Source organism: Phyllobates terribilis, unplaced genomic scaffold (genome assembly GCF_046119375.1).
Source record: "Phyllobates terribilis strain yellow unplaced genomic scaffold, ASM4611937v1 Scaffold_292__1_contigs__length_2399606, whole genome shotgun sequence".
NCBI lineage: Eukaryota > Metazoa > Chordata > Amphibia > Anura > Dendrobatidae > Phyllobates > Phyllobates terribilis.
In genome coordinates, this window is record NW_027363052.1 from 1,041,076 (window position 1) to 1,058,990 (window position 17,915).

The 17,915-nt window shown below is 42.6% G+C and overlaps 1 pseudogene; it reads left to right on the top strand.

Annotated features, from left to right (window-relative positions):
• The window catches only part of LOC141220422 (uncharacterized), a 24,433-nt pseudogene continuing 6,518 nt past the window's right edge, over positions 1-17,915 (top strand).

The following is a 17,915-nucleotide window of genomic DNA, read 5'->3' on the forward strand; positions in this document are numbered from 1 at the left end:
ATTCACACCGGGGCAAAGCCGCATTCATATTCAGAATGTGGGAAATGCTATAGTGATAAATCAAGTCTTGTGAGACATCAGTGGATTCACACAGGGGAGAAGCTGTATTCATGTTCAGAATGTGGGAAACTTTATAATAATAAAACACATCTTGCCACACATCAGTGGTGAAGCCATTTTCATGTTCAGAGCGTGGGGCATTTTTTACTGATAAATCATCTCTTGTTAACCATCAAAGCGTTCATACAGGATCAATGCCATATTCATGTTCAGAATGTGGGAAATGTTTTATTAATAAATCAAATTTTGTTAGACATCAGTGGGTTCACAAGGAGGTGAAGCCGTTTACATGTTCAGAATGTGGGAAATGTTTTAGTCAGAAGTTGTAAGACATCAAAGAACTCACACAGGGGAGAAGCCATTTTCATGCAATAATGTCAGAAATATCTTACCAAGAAATCAAGTCTTAGGGTATGTGCTCACGTAGCGTTTTACAAGCGTATATGCTGCGGAATTTCCGCAGCATAAACGCTTGGGAAAAGCTTGGTAATCCGCCCCCCATGGTCCCCAATGACAAGCCGCAATGTCAATGCCCATGCTGCGGATTTTTCCGCAGCGTTTATGCTGCGCTCAAAAATCCGCAGCATGTCCATTAATTTGGCGGACACGCAGCGTAATCGCCGCCATTGACTTGCATTGAAACGCATAATATCCGTGTCAGTACATTTGCACACACGGATATTATGCGTTTCTATGTGCGGATGGTACCCAAGTCTGGAGGAGAGGAGACTCTCATCCAGACCTGGGTACCATAGAAACTGTAAAAAAAAGAATTTAAAATAAAAAATAAAGTTTATACTCACCTTCCGGTGTCCTCCCGGTGTTTTGTCTGCTCCTTCCGGTGTCTTTCACTGCTCGCGCTGTTGTGAAGGACCTGCCATGACATCACTGAGTCATGTGACCCATCACATGGCTCAATGACGTCACCACACCGGGAAGACACGGGAAGGTGAGTATAATCTTTTTTTATTTTTTACCATTCTATTCTTTTTTTTAACTATTACTTGGTCACACTATATAAATCCATGCCGGTTGCATGGATTTATATAGTGTGAACAAGTTGTCAAGCACTTTCCAGGTGATGCTAAAATCGCTTGGAAAAGCGCTTGATAACCCGCATGCAGAAATGCATGCAAAGACGCTTGACAAACGCTTCTACCTGGCGGGAAAAACGCATGTAAAAAATGTTTTTCCTGCCAGGGAGAAGCGTAAAAAATATGCAGCATTTATGCATCGTGGGCACATAGCCTTAATAACTATTAAAAAACTCAAATATATCAGAGAAAACTTTCACCTACCCTATTCGGAGAGTGTTTTAATCAAAGCCAGCTCTAATTCTGCATCAGAAATCTTTTATCGGAAAACATTTCCAATTCCTGAATGTTTTACTCACAAATCAAATCTCCATTAAAAATAAATGGATTCATTCAGTGACAGCATTTTTTCAAGCTGTTTTATGTATTAAAATGATAATAGACATTCAATTTACAGTCAAAATAAATCATTGATGAGATAGGAAAAGATATAACATTGGTCAAGAACTTAAAGGGTTGTCCCCTTTCAGAAAATCCTCGTCCCATGCTGCCGTTTGTTATAAAATAACCATACACTCTTCACTCACCTTCTCTGGGTCCAACACTGAGTTTCTGGCTCTGCTCCCGGTGACCAGTATTGAATGCTGCGTTGACTTCATGGCAAAAGTGTGGCACCCAATCAGTGAGCTCAGCGACTCTGCACGTGTAGACTGAGCCCGCCCCATTCAGAGTTTCTGAGTTCTCTGATTGGCCGCCGCGCTGTCGACGTGGGGTCAGCACCGCAGCCAATACCAGACACCAGGAACAGGGGTAAAGACTTAGCGCTGGATCCTGGGACGGTGAGTAACGAGTGGTTGGTTATTTTATAACAAACTTCAGTTGGAGACGAAGATTTTCTAAAAGGGGATAACCCCTATAAAAATGTATATAAAAAAGTATTTGCCTTTTTGTAGTTTCTTTCAGTTTTATTTTTTTTGTCACATGTAAATGTTTGTGATCATCCAACTATTTTTACCATAAAATAAAGTTTAAACAAGTAACTACAAAATGCAGCTTCTAATAGATCATTCCATTTACTGAAGTTCAAAGATTTATACAAACCCTATAGATCCACCTTGTAAAAAAAGAATAATTGCTTTTCTAAACAAATAATTGGTCGTGCCATTCTCTACAGTAACAGATGCAAACCATTAGCTTGCGATAACCTGTAACCTGTGATGAGTTTTTTTACATCAATGTGGAGGAATTTTGGACACTTGCAGAATTGTTTCTATTCGGCTACATTGGAAGGTTCTCAAGCATAAACTGCCCGTTGAAAGTCTTACCACAGCATCTCAATGAAGTTCAAGTTAGGACTTTGACTAAGGCAATCCAACACCTTAGTTTTGTTTCTTTTTAGCCATTCAGAGAGAGACCAATTTCTGTGAATTTGTGATAGGGTTCAGAATACATGTTTCTGTCAATTCTGGTAACTCGACCACTTCTTGTAGAAGCAGCTCCACACCATCACAGTACCTCATTTGTCTCATTTTCTCCAGGTGTTCTCTGTTCTGGAGATTGCTACTTAACTGAGCTGTCTGCCATTGATCCCTGCCAGATGTAGTTTGTGCTTCCTGGTGAGTGTTTGCCTGGTTCTGTTCTGCTGAGTTCTGATCTTCTGCTGCCTGACCCTTTGTTCTGACTATCCCTTCGTCTTGTCCTTTTGCCTTGATCCGCTCTCTCCTGGTATTTTGACCCCGGACCATTACCTGACTTATGTCTTTATCTATTCCCTATGGTTTTCTATGTGCTCTCTTGGTATTGACCCCGCAACGTCTGACTTCTCTGCCTCACGGTCTGTCCACAAGTAGTGACTAGTGTCACAAAACCTTTATGTTCTTTTTGGTCAGCCACGTTTTGCAACTCTCCCATGCAATTTCTGCCCATCTTTCTTATTGTGAAATTAAGGACATTTTACATTAACTGAGGAGAGAAACGAGGCCTTTAGTTCTTTAGACGTTCATCTTGGTTCTTTTGTGACATTCTGGATAAGTTCTAGGTGAAATTTTGGTAGGTTGGATCCTCCAAGGAAAATTCAACATGGTTCCAAATTTTTTTTCCATCTCACTCTCACTTTAATTCACTAGAATCCCCAGGGGCGGGCTGGGCCGGGTGGCAGAGGGCCAATTGCCTCCCCAGGCCGGTCCTCTAGCAGCGGTTTTGGGCCGCCCGGCTGTCAGCCATCGCCTCAGCCGGGCGACCCAAACTGTGCCGCCTGACTGCAATACTGCCGCGGCCACTCTCCTCTATGTGCACCCTCCCATCAGGGTGCGCGGCCTGATGGGAGGGCGCGCGGCCTGATGGGAGGGCGCGCCGCCTGACAGGAGCTGCGGCGCTAGTGAAAGGGGGATGGCTCGTGGGCCCACAGGTAAGTAGGGATCAGCGCTGGAATGGCAGAGGTGAGTATTTATTTATTTTTTTAATCTGGGACTAATATACAATACACTATGCAGGGCCATATATACAATACCGAGCACTTTTCAGGGGCATATATACAGTACAGAGCAATATGCGGGACCCTGTATACAGTACGGTGTCCAGAGCCCAAATCCAACGGGCTTCCAATTGTGCCAAACGTTGACTCCTCTTTCCACCTCTAGCAGTATTTGTAAGTAAATCTATACCCCGCACTTTAAGAAGTGTGCTGTCACAGTCATGATGTAATTGAAAGTGATGGGGAATGGTCCTAAGCGTCACTTAGGGCCATATATATAGTACGGAGAACTATGCAGGGCCATATATACAATATGGAGCACTATGCGGGGCCATATATATAGAACGGAGCACTATGCAGGGCCATATATACAGTATGGCGCACTATGCAGGGCCATATATATAGAACGGAGCACTATGCAGGGCCATATATACAGTACGGAGCACTATGCAGGGCCATATATATAGAACGGAGCACTATGCAGGGCCATATATACAGTATGGAGCACTATGCAGGGCCATATATATAGTACAGAGAACTATGCAGGGCCATATATATAGTACGGAGAACTATGCAGGGCCATATATACAGTACGGAGCACTATACAGGGCCATATATATAGTAAGGAGAACTATGCAGGGCCATATATACAGTACGGAGCACTATGCAGGGCCATATATATAGTAAGGAGAATTATGCAGGGCCATATATACAGTACGAAGCACTATGCTGGGCCATATATATAGAACGGAGAACTATGCAGGGCCATATATACAGTACGGAGAACTATGCAGGGCCATATATATAGTACAGAGCACTATGCAGGGCCATATATATAGTACAGAGCACTATGCAGGGCCATATATATAGTACGGAGAACTATACAGGGCCATGTATATAGAACGGAGCACTATGCGGGGCCATATATATAGAACGGAGAACTATGCAGGACCATATATACAGTACAGAGCACTATGCAGGGCCATGTATACAGTACAGAGAACTATGCTGGGCCATATATATAGTACGGAGAACTATGCGGGGCCATATATATAGAACGGAGCGCTATGCGGGGCCATATATATAGAACAGAGCACTATGCGGGGCCATGTATACAGTACGGAGCAATATGCAGGGCCATATATATAATACGCAGTACTATGCAGGGCCATATATACAGTACGGAGCACTATGCAGGGCCCTATATACAGTATGAAGCATTATGCAGGGCCATATATACAATACGGAGCACTATGCAGGGCCATATATATAGTACGGAGCACTATGCAGGGCCATATATACAGTACAGAGCACTATGCGGGGCCCTATATACAGTATGAAGCACTATGCAGGGCCATATATACAATACGGAGCACTATGCAGGGCCATATATACAGTACGGAGAACTATGCAGGGCCATATATACAGTACGGAGCACTATGCGGGGCCATATATATAGTACAGAGCACTATGCAGGGCCATATATATAGTACAGAGCACTATGCAGGGCCATATATACAGTACAGAGCACTATGCAGGGCCATATATACAGTACAGAGCACTATGCGGGGCCATGTATATAGAACGGAGCACTATGCGGGGCCATATATATAGAACGGAGAACTATGCAGGGCCATATATACAGTACAGAGCACTATGCAGGGCCATGTATACAGTACAGAGAACTATGCTGGGCCATATATATAGTACGGAGAACTATGCGGGGCCATATATATAGTACGGAGAACTATGCAGGGCCATATATACAGTACGGAGCACTATGCAGGGCCATATATATAGTACAGAGAACTATGCAGGGCCATATATATAGTACGGAGAACTATGCAGGGCCATATATACAGTACGGAGCACTATGCAGGGCCATATATATAGTACAGAGAACTATGCAGGGCCATATATATAGTACGGAGAACTATGCAGGGCCATATATACAGTACGGAGCACTATGCAGGGCCATATATATAGTAAGGAGAACTATGCAGGGCCATATATACAGTATGGAGCACTATGCAGGGCCATATATATAGTAAGGAGAACTATGCAGGGCCATATATACAGTACGGAGCACTATGCAGGGCCATATATATAGTACAGAGAACTATGCAGGGCCATATATATAGTACGGAGAACTATGCAGGGCCATATATACAGTACGGAGCACTATACAGGGCCATATATATAGTAAGGAGAACTATGCAGGGCCATATATACAGTAAGGAGCACTATGCAGGGCCATATATATAGTAAGGAGAATTATGCAGGGCCATATATACAGTACGAAGCACTATGCTGGGCCATATATATAGAACGGAGAACTATGCAGGGCCATATATACAGTACGGAGAACTATGCAGGGCCATATATATAGTACAGAGCACTATGCAGGGCCATATATATAGTACAGAGCACTATGCAGGGCCATATATATAGTACGGAGAACTATACAGGGCCATGTATATAGAACGGAGCACTATGCGGGGCCATATATATAGAACGGAGAACTATGCAGGACCATATATACAGTACAGAGCACTATGCAGGGCCATGTATACAGTACAGAGAACTATGCTGGGCCATATATATAGTACGGAGAACTATGCGGGGCCATATATATAGAACGGAGCGCTATGCGGGGCCATATATATAGAACAGAGCACTATGCGGGGCCATGTATACAGTACGGAGCAATATGCAGGGCCATATATATAATACGCAGTACTATGCAGGGCCATATATACAGTACGGAGCACTATGCAGGGCCCTATATACAGTACGGAGCACTATGCAGGGCCATATATACAGTATGAAGCATTATGCAGGGCCATATATACAATACGGAGCACTATGCAGGGCCATATATATAGTACGGAGCACTATGCAGGGCCATATATACAGTACAGAGCACTATGCGGGGCCCTATATACAGTATGAAGCACTATGCAGGGCCATATATACAATACGGAGCACTATGCAGGGCCATATATACAGTACGGAGAACTATGCAGGGCCATATATACAGTACGGAGCACTATGCGGGGCCATATATATAGTACAGAGCACTATGCAGGGCCATATATATAGTACAGAGCACTATGCAGGGCCATATATACAGTACAGAGCACTATGCGGGGCCATGTATATAGAACGGAGCACTATGCGGGGCCATATATATAGAACGGAGAACTATGCAGGGCCATATATACAGTACAGAGCACTATGCAGGGCCATGTATACAGTACAGAGAACTATGCTGGGCCATATATATAGTACGGAGAACTATGCAGGGCCATATATACAGTACGGAGCACTATGCGGGGCCATATATATAGAACGGAGCGCTATGCGGGGCCATATATATAGTATGGAGCACTATGCAGGGCCATATATATAGTACCGAGAACTATGCAGGGCCATATATACAGTACGGAACACTATGCGGGGCCATATATATAGAACAGAGCACTATGCGGGGCCATGTATACAGTACGGAGCACTATGCAGGGCCATATATATAATACGCAGTACTATGCAGGGCCATATATACAGTACGGAGCACTATGCAGGGCCCTATATACAGTATGAAGCATTATGCAGGGCCATATATACAATACGGAGCACTATGCAGGGCCATATATATAGTACGGAGCACTATGCAGGGCCATATATACAGTACAGAGCACTATGCGGGGCCCTATATACAGTATGAAGCACTATGCAGGGCCATATATACAATACTGAGCACTATGCAGGGCCATATATACAGTACGGAGCACTATGCAGGACCATATATACAGTATGAAGCACTATACAGGGCCATATGTACAGTACGGAGCACTATGCAGGGCCATATATACAGTACGGAGCTCTATGCGGGGCCATATATACAGTACGGAGCACTATGCAGGGCCATATATACAGTACGGAGCTCTATGCGGGGCCATATATACAGTACGGAGCACTATGCAGGGCCATATATACAGTACGGAGCACTATGCAGGGCCATATATACAGTACGGAGCACTATGCAAGGCAATATATACAGTACGGAGCACTATGCAGGGCCATATATACAGTACGGAGCACTATGCAGGACCATATATACAGTATGAAGCACTATACAGGGCCATATGTACAGTACGGAGCACTATGCAGGGCCATATATACAGTATGGAGCTCTATGCGGGGCCATATATACAGTACGGAGCACTATGCAGGGCCATATATACAGTACGGAGCTCTATGCGGGGCCATATATACAGTACGGAGCACTATGCAGGGCCATATATACAGTACGGAGCACTATGCAAGGCAATATATACAGTACGGAGCACTATGCAGGGCCATATATACAGTACGGAGCACCATGTAGAGCCATATATACAGTACGGAACTCTATGCGGGGCCCTGTATACATTATGAAGCACTATGCAGGGCCATATATACAATACGGAGCACTATGCTGGGCCATATATACAGTACGGAGCACTATGCAGGGCCATATATACAGTACGGAGCACCATGTAGAGCCATATATACAGTACGGAGCACTATGTGGGGCCCTGTATACAGTACGGAGCACTATGCAGGGCCATATATACAGTATGAAGCACTATGCAGGGCCATATATACAATACGGAGCACTATGCAGGGCCATATATACAGTATGAAGCACTATGCAGGGCCATATATACAATACGGAGCACTATGCAGGGCCATATATACAGTACAGAGCACCATGTAGAGCCATATATACAGTACAGAGCACTATGTGGGGCCCTGTATACAGTACGGAGTAAATTTACTCAGCCTCAGAGCCAAAACCTCGGCCAATATTTTGATGTCTGTGGGTAGTAAAAATATTGGCCTATAAGAATCAGGTACAAGTGGATCCTTTTTTGGCTTCATGAAATGAGCTTGGTAAGCTATTGGCATCAGCAGCTTCATGGAAAGTGTGTAATACAAGGAAATTCACTCGAATGAGGCCCTGAATATTCTGTAATAACTCTTACTATGACAAAGCAATCTGATCTAAACAGATGCAATATGCACCTCAGTATATGGAGCTTCGAACAAGCCAGGATGCATTGAGGTAGAAGCTGTTGTACCGTTTAACCTCCGTTTGCGACTTCCATCCATTGGTAAGGGACAAGGCAGAAATTGAGTCCTTTTTCGGCAACAGGGTAATTGGCAATCACAGTTTCTGGATCTAACACCACCAGACTTCTTCCTTTTGGGGGATGCTCAAAGGAAGTTTATCAGAACTAGTCTTGCACTTCAGAAGTTTTGAAGGAAAATATCCAACGTGAAGTTACTGCTATACCCCCGATATTCCTGCCGATGCCTTCAGGAACATGGAACGCAACTTTGAAATGTGTCTGGCGGAAAACGAGTATCACTTCCAGCATGGCAAATGACGCAACCAATTATACATACGTCATGGTATATAGTATATTTTATTTTATTCAGATTACTTAATCTTAATGGAAATTACAACAGAATACATTGTTCTACATATTTTCAAAAGTTGTCAGGTTCATTTATGAAATGGCCCATTTGTTAATGATTTTGACCTCCTGAATTCAATTCTCACAATGAGAATTTTTAGTTGTCTCTTGTTTCTATGACATCAAAGAGTTTTCCTTTTATGGCTACATATAATGAAAGCTTAAAAGTTTCAGTACTTTGAAACATTATTATTTTTGCAAATATAAAAATGCAGAATATTTTGCTATGCCAATCTTCTGATATTTATGTAGAGGAAACTTAGTAACAATTCAAATAACTAAAACCTGTCTAAACACTATTACGAATTATTGACAGATACAGAAATTGCACTACAACATTTGCTCCTCAGTCAGTGACCACTCTTTCTTGCTTGTCTCTTGTACTCCTACACTGGATCATCTCTTACAATTGTATAACAGTAATCTGCAAGCATTGATGGCTTCCATTTTTCTTGATATCTTTCCTCCATAGCCGTAATATCTTGGTGAAATCTCTCACAGTGCTCTTCATTCACTGCTCCACAGTTTGGTGGAAAAAAGTCTAGATGCAAATGTAAGAAATTAATCTTTAAGGGCATGTTATAGCCAAGATCATTATATGTTTTGAGGAGAATTTCTCCCAATTTTTCATAGTTATCTACTCTGGAGTTTCCCAAAAAATTAGTTACCACTAATGTGAATGCTACCCATGCAGTCTTTTCATTGCCCTGCAATGGACAAACTGCTCATCTTGAAGAAGCTTAAGAATCTGAGGTCCAATAAAGAGTCCTTCCTTTATCTTTGCTTCTCTCAACCTTAGAAATGTATCAATGAGATACTTTTATGCTTTTGCATTTTTATCTATTGCCTTTACAAAGTTCTTCATTAGGCCCAACGTAATATGCAATGGTGGCAACAAAATCTTATCTAGGTCAAGAAGTGCTGGATGTAGGACATTTTTACTCCCTGGCTGAAGTGACTGTTGGAAAGGCAAGTCTTTTATTGTAGTGATATTCTCTTGCACAACTATTTCACTCAGAAAGAAGCAGTACTTTGTGTATCCAACCTGGAGACAAAGTTAGAGGGAAACCACCTTTAAGTCACCACAGAGGGGCTGCAAATGTTGGTCATAGTTCAGGCACCTCAACAGCTGTTTCATGTTGTTATAGGTTTCTTTCATGTGGACTGCATAACCTAATGGAATTGAAGGTAGCGGATGTTTTGGACGTTCGATGAAGAGCCTCCACTCCTCTGAATTATGACTTATCTTCAGAGCTTCCATTAAACTGTTCATGTTGTTACATAGACTGAAAAAAGATAATTAGCTCATATCACCTGATACTCACAGGAATCCCAGGCTCACGGATTAGTGTCCAGCATACACTTGCAAGGATATATAAGGAAGGTAAAATCCGGTGCCACATGCGATAAATCCTTTTATTCCAAAATTAAAAATCACAACATGTCACTAGGAGCGGAACAACTGGACGCGTTTCGACGACACAGTCCCTTATTCGTCAGTATCTTTTTATTTGCTAGTGTTTGTCTGAGAACGACGCTTACCACATATATGGCAGCCTCAGGCCACAGGAGATTGCAGAAGGCATCCGATCTCATTTCCTATGCTGTGGCTGCCATAGCAGTAGGGGAGCAAGGCACCATTTAATTGTATTATCACTGTATGTTCCAAAATGATACATAGCACTTCAATAACACTTGAAAGTTCACCAGTCTGTGACATAAAATGTCAAAGACAAAGAAAAGCTATATGATTATAATAAAATTTTAATTTTATTAAATTACATAATAAAAATTATAAAAGTGCAGACCATTAGATTGTGACTTTATCAGATTAGTAATATGCAGAAGTATATGTAAAATAAGAAAGAATTAATAAATTCTTAAATGCTAGTGCAATATATTATCCCTATATCTTAATAATCACCCGCAGTTTATATATCATTATTTAACCACTATTCCTATTTCATCACAGTTAAGCACCGCATAGGATCCTTATCAGGTAAACTTATTTCACTTGAATGAACATAGGGAATAGTAAATTTGTATACAAGTCAGTCCCCTTTTCCCCCCGACGCGCGTTTCAGCGCTCTGGCTTCTTCCTTGCGGGCGTGTCTTAAGTGGGGGGCATGGCCTGGTTAAATATGTCACTGGACCAATCAGCTACAGATACGTTTTTACTCAATCAGCCAATAGAAAATGGCATCTGACGTCATGAAGTGGGTGGTGTCGTTGGCGCATAACACTCCTGTGCCGCCCTATAAGGAAGTGATCTCCTTCATGTGCGAGGTGAACCACAAGCAGGATATGCTAGTGGTTACTATGATACGCACTGAGTTTGGTCTATGAGGTCCTCAGGAGACGCATGCGCACTACCGCCCATTATTACTTAGATGGTTCTCTGCGCTGTTTTTATATATGTTTGGATATTGAAGGGAGTAGTAGGGGGAAATAAAATAATTATATGTAGGAAAATGTTTGAATTACCAAAATAATCCAGACTATTTAGTATTTTTTGAATACTATATATGTGTTCAGATTACTATAAATTTTATACATTGTTATAGCCTATACCTATCACTAGGAAAACTGTACAACAAAAAGAGCCCATGGGAGAAGAATATTATTATACTTATTGTTTGGATAAGTGAAATTAGTGTAGGAAAAATAATTTGCCCAAATGTGTGAAAAGAAATTGTGACTAAGGATGTATGATGGAAATGTCACGTGTTAAGCAGCAAATATGGAGAGGTGATGCTGAGAAATTGTAAGGAAAGTGCAAAAATATACAGACATGTAGAAGTGATGAAACGGGAATAGTGGATCAATAGAGAAAAGACTTTATATGATTTATAAACTGCGGGTAATTATTAACATCCAGGGAGAATATACAGTGCTGGCCAAAAGTATTGGCACCCCTGCAATTCTGTCAGATAATACTCTGTTTCTTCCTGAAAATGATTGCAATCACAAATTCTTTGGTGGTATTCTCTTCATTTAATTTGTCTTCAATGAAAAAAACACAAAAAGAATTGTCCTAAAGCCAAATTGAATATAATTCCACACCAAACCTAAAAAAGGGTGTGGACAAAAGTATTGGCACCCTTTGAAAAATCATGTGATGCTTCTCTAATTCGTGTAATTAACAGCACCTGTAACTTACCTGTGGCACCTAACAGGTGTTGGCAATAACTAAATCAAACTTGCAGCCAGTTAACATGGGTTAAAGTTGACTCAACCTCTGTCCTGTGTCCTTGTGTGTACCACATTGAGCATGGAGAAAAGAAAGAAGACCAAAGAACTGTCTCAGGACTTGAGAAACCAAATTGTGAGGAAGCATGAGCAATCTCAAGGCTACAAGTCCATCTCCAAAGACCTGAATGTTCCTGTGTCTTCCGTGCGCAGTGTCATCAAGAAGTTTAAAGCCCATGGCACTGTGGCTGACCTCCCAAGATGTGGACGGAAAAGAAAAATTTATGAGAGATTTCAACGCAAGATTGTGCGGATGGTGGATAAAGAACCTCGACTAACATCCAAACAAGTTCAAGCTGCCCTGCAGTCCGAGGGTACAACAGTGTCAACCCGTACTATCCGTCGACGTCTGAATGAAAAGGGACTGTATGGTAGGATACCCAGGAAGACCCCACTTCTTACCCCAAGACATAAAAAAGCCAGGCTGGAGTTTGCCAAAACTTACCTGAGAAAGCCTAAAACATTTTGGAAGAATGTTCTCTGGTCAGATGAGACAAAAGTAGAGCTTTTTGGGAAAAAGCATCAACATAGAGTGTACAGGGAAAAAAAAGAGGCATTCAAAGAAAAGAACACGGTCCCTACAGTCAAACATGGCGGAGGTTCCCTGATGTTTTGGGGTTGCTTTGCTGCCTCTGGCACTGGACTGCTTGACCGTGTGCATGGCATTATGAAGTCTGAAGACTACCAACAAATTTTGCAGCATAAGGTAGGGCCCAGTGTGAGAAAGCTGGGTCTCCCTCAGAGGTCATGGGTCTTCCAGCAGGACAATGACCCAAAACACACTTCCAAAAGCACTATAAAATGGTTTTAGAGAAAGCACTGGAGACTTCTAAGGTGGCCAGCAGTGAGTCCAGACCTAAACCCCATAGAACACCTGTGGAGAGATCTCAAAATGGCAGTTTGGAGAAGGCACCCTTTTCAAATATCAGGGACCTGGAGCAGTTTGCCAAAGAAGAATGGTCTACAATTCCAGCAGAGCATTGTAAGAAACTCATTGATGGTTACCGGAAGCGGTTGTTCGCAGTTATTTTGGCTAAAGGTTGTGCAACCAAGTATTAGGCTGAGGGTGTCAATACTTTTGTCCGGCCCTTTTTTGGAGTTTTGTGTGACATGATCAATGATTTGATTTTTGCTTCATTCTCTTTTGTGTTTTTTCCTTGCAAGCAAATTAAATGAAGAGAATTATACCAAAGAATTTGTGATTGCAATCATTTTCAGGAAGAAACTGAGTATTATCTGACAGAATTGCAGGGGTGCCAATACTTTTGGCCAGCACTGTATTACACTAGCACTTAATCAGTTATTAATTCTTTCCTATTACACATATACTTCGGTATATTACTAATCTGATAGTCACAATCTAATGCTCTGCACTTTCCTGAGGTTTCCTTGTTTTTACATGATTTTTTGTAATCTTTTAAAAATATTTAAATTTGAGAGTCCTCAGTGGTTTATACCTTTTAATGACTAACTGAAAAGATAGTAACAGGTTGAAAGCTGGCTAACACAGTACAAAAAAAAATATATATATATATCGGGCCACCATCTAGTGTGTGTGTGTATGTATGTATATAAATATATATACAGTGCCTACAAGTAGTATTCAACCCCCTGCAGATTTAGCTGGTTGACACATGCGGAATTAACTTGGCATTGTGACATTTGTACTGTAGATCAGCCTGGAAGTGGGAAATGCACTGCAGCAAATTTTTTTTTAATTTTTTTTTTAAAACGTAAAAAGTTAATTCAGAGTGTCATTTATTATTCAACCCCTCAAACCACAAGAATTAAAGTATTAAGAAGTAGTTCAGGCACCAAGAATAATGAGCTTCACATGTGTGGATTAAAGATCTCTTTTGCCAGCCTTTTCTGACTATTTAAGACCCTCCCCAAACTTGTGAACAGCACTCAGACATGGTCAACATGGGAAAGACAAAGGAGCATTCCAAGGCCATCAGAGACAAGATCGTGGAGGGTCACAAGGCTGGCAAGGGGTACAAAACCCTTTCCAAGGAGTTGGGCCTACCTGTCTCCACTGTTGGGAGCATCATCCGTAAGTGGAAGGCTTATGGAACTACTGTTAGCCTTCCACGGCCAGGACAGCCTTTGAAAGTGTCCTCCCGTGCCGAGGCCAGGCTTGTCCGAAGAGTCAAGGCTAACCCAAGGACAACAAGGAAGGAGCTCCGGGAAGATCTCATGGCAGTGGGGACATTGGTTTCAGTCAATACCATAAGTAACGTACTCCACCGCAATGGTCTCCGTTCCAGACGAGCCTGTATGGTACCTTTACTTTCAAAGCGTCATGTCAAGGCTCGTCTACAGTTTGCTCATGATCACTTGGAGGACTCTGAGACAGACTGGTTCAAGGTTCTATGGTCTGATGAGACCAAGATCGAGATCTTTGGTGCCAACCACACACGTGACGTTTGGAGACTGGATGGCACTGCATACGACCTCAAGAATACCATCCCTACAGTCAAGCATGGTGGTGGCAGCATCATGCTGTGGGGCTGTTTCTCAGCCAAGGGGCCTGGCCATCTGGTCCGCATCCATGGGAAGATGGATAGCACGGCCTACCTGGAGATTTTGGCCAAGAACCTCCGCTCCTCCATCAAGGATCTTAAGATGGGTCGTAATTTCATCTTCCAACAAGACAACGACCCAAAGCACACAGCCAAGAAAACCAAGGCCTGGTTCAATAGGGAAAAAGTCAAGGTGTTAGAGTGGCCTAGTCAGTCTCCTGACCTTAACCCAATTGAAAACTTGTGGAAGGAGCTCAAGAATAAAGTCCACATGAGACACCCAAAGAACCTAGATAACTTGGAGAAGATCTGCATGGAGGAGTGGGCCAAGATAACTCCATAGACCTGTGCCGGCCTGATCAGGTCTTATAAAAGACGATTATTAGCTGTAATTGCAAACAATGGTTATTCCACAAAATATTAAACATAGGGGTTTTATAATAATTGACCCACACTTTTATGTTTAAAATTTAATAAAATTCAACTGAGCAACATAACGTTTTGGTTTGTAAGATTTATGCTTCTGTTCATAAAATCTACTCTCGTTTGCAGTTTGAAGGCTCTAACTTATTTGCATCTTATCAAACCAGCTAAATCTGCAGGGGGTTGAATACTACTTGTAGGCACTGTATATATATATATATATATATATATATATATATATATATATATATATATATACAGTACAGACCAAAAGTTTGGACACACCTTCTCATTTAAAGATTTTTCTGTATTTTCATGACTATGAAAATTGTACACTCACACTGAAGGCATCAAAACTATGAGTTAACACATGTGGAATTATATACTTAACAAAAAAGTGTGAAACAATTGAAAATATGTCTTATATTCTAGGTTCTTCAAAGTAGCCACCTTTTGCTTTGATGACTGCTTTGCACACTCTTGGCATTCTCTTGATGAGATTCAAGAAGTAGTCACCAGAAATGGTCTTCACTTCACAGGTGTGCCCTGTCAGGTTTAATAAGTGGGATTTCTTGCCTTATAAATGGAGTTGGGACCATCAGTTGTGTTGTGCAGACATCAGGTGGATACACAGCTGATAGTCCTACTGAATAGACTGTTAGAATTTGTATTATGGCAAGAAAAAAGCAGCTAAGTAAAGAAAAACGAGTGGCCATCATTACTTTAAGAAATGAAGGTCAGTCAGTCCGAAAAATTGGGCAAACCTTGAATGTGTACCCAAGTGCAGTTGCAAAAACCATCAAGCGCTACAAAGAAACTGGCTCACATGAGGACCGCCCCAGGAAAGGAAGACCAAGAGTCACCTCTGCTTCTGAGGATAAGTTTATCCGAGTCACCAGCCTCAGAAATCGCAGGTTAACAGCAGCTCAGATTAGAGACCAGGTCAATGCCACACAGAGTTCTAGCAGCAGACACATCTCTACAACAACTCTTAAAAGGAGACTTTATGCAGCAGGCCTTCATGGTAAAATAGCTGCTAGGAAACCACTGCTAAGGACAGGCAACAAGCAGAAGAGACTTGTTTGGGCTAAAGTACACAAGGAATGGACATTAGACCAGTGGAAATCTGTGCTTTGGTCTGATGAGTCCAAATTTGAGATCTTTGGTTCCAACCACCGTGTCTTTGTGCGACGCAGAAAAGGTGAGCGGATGGACTCTACATGCCTGGTTCCCACCGTGAAGCGTGGAGGAAGAGGTGTGATGGTGTGGGGGTGCTTTGCTGGTGACACTGTTGGGGATTTATTCAAAATTGAAGGCATAATGAACCAGCATGGCTACCACAGCATCTTGCAGCGGCATGCTATTCCATCCGGTTTGCGTTTAGTTGGACCATCATTTATTTTTCATCAGGACAATGACCCCAAACACACCTCCAGGCTGTGTAAGAGCAATTTGACCAAGAAGGAGAGTGATGAGGTGCTACGCCAAATGACCTGGCCTCCACAGTCACCAGACCTGAACCCAATCGAGATGGTTTGGGTTGAGCTGGACCGCAGAGTGAAGGCAAAAGGGCCAACAAGTGCTAAGCATCTCTGGGAACTCCTTCAAGATTGTTGGAAGACCATTTCCAGTGACTACCTCTTGAAGCACATCAAGAGTGTGCAAAGCAGTCATCAAAGCAAAAGGTGTCTACTTTGAAGAACCTAGAATATAAGACATATTTTCAATTGTTTCACACTTTTTTGTTAAGTATATAATTCCACATGTGTTAATTCATAGTTTTGATGCCTTCAGTGTGAATGTACAATTTTCAAAGTCATGAAAATACAGAAAAATCTTTAAATGAGAAGGTGTGTCTAAACTTTTGGTCTGTACTGTATATACAGTATATAATATATATTTTATACTAGATGGTGGCCCGATTCTAACTCATCGGGTATTCTAGAATATGTATGCGGCCTACCGGGCGCGACTAATCAGCGAAGCAGTATTTAAATGGGTTGTGCACTACTTTAAATTAACCCCCCAATGTATCCCCCCGGGGCCCCTAATGAATTTTGTAATTACGTCATGTTGTCAATACTGCTTGTGACAACATCGCTGACCACGCACAGCCAGGACGTAATTCCCCCGGCTGCAGCCAGCTCTTGCTTTCGCTTACATCACGACTATTTGCGGCTGCAGCCAGGGGTCTCCTGTTCCACGTACCACAGTGAATGACGGGCTGTGGGCGGGGTTATCCCCCATCGTGTCACACCCAGCATCCACCGCGCGCTCTGTCAATGAATGCGCGTGCGGTGGATGCCGGGTGTGACGGGATGGGGGATAACCCCGCCCACAGTCCATCACTCACCGTGGAAAGCGAAACAGGAGACCCCTTGGCTGCAGCTGCAAATAGTCGCGACCAATCAGCGAACCGTGTTAGTGAGGACCGGGTAGCGGCGCTGCCTGTTCGGGTACTTCCGCTGCGAGCAGCCGGGAGATGACTGGCTAGCACCCGGCTGCATCGCCGCTGACCTCCATGCGGCTACCGTCGGGAGATCAGCGGCTAGGACCGCTGATTTCCCGACGGCAAGTGTGAAGGGAGGACCGGGGAGCAAGGCCGCCGGTCGGTGTACTTCTGTTGCGA